We start from the raw sequence: 359 nt of genomic DNA on the forward strand, positions 1-359 counted from the left end.
CGCCTTGAACTCGTCCCGCCCCGAAAATTTCTATCTAAGAGCAGAGGGAAGCGGCTCAAAGATCTTTTAATGTTACAGGAATCATATTTCTGGATCATAGCGTCTCATCATAGGGGGAAATGGAGGTAGGGGGTTGTTACCGCTATGGATATGTGGAATTGTATTTTGGAGGTAGAGGAGAGGGATTTGGAGTCAGGGGCGGATCTGCTTTGAAGATATTTCATGTGCGTCGGAACTTTTATAAGGCGTATGGATGGGGTTACTTGAGATGTGACAGATACTTGGATTTTAATGAGAACATTTATATGCTTGAAGATTCAGGTTGATTTGTAATTTCTGTATTCATTACGCTGTAGATT

The 359-nt window shown here is 41.8% G+C and overlaps 1 protein-coding gene across 1 annotated transcript in view; it reads left to right on the forward strand.

Moving 5' to 3' along the window:
• Positions 1-359, forward strand: part of LOC119592950 (muscle calcium channel subunit alpha-1-like) — a gene marked incomplete at its 5' end in the record, with an annotated part of 130,968 nt that overhangs the window by 14,744 nt on the left and 115,865 nt on the right.

This window comes from Penaeus monodon, chromosome 31 (assembly GCF_015228065.2).
Source record: "Penaeus monodon isolate SGIC_2016 chromosome 31, NSTDA_Pmon_1, whole genome shotgun sequence".
NCBI lineage: Eukaryota > Metazoa > Arthropoda > Malacostraca > Decapoda > Penaeidae > Penaeus > Penaeus monodon.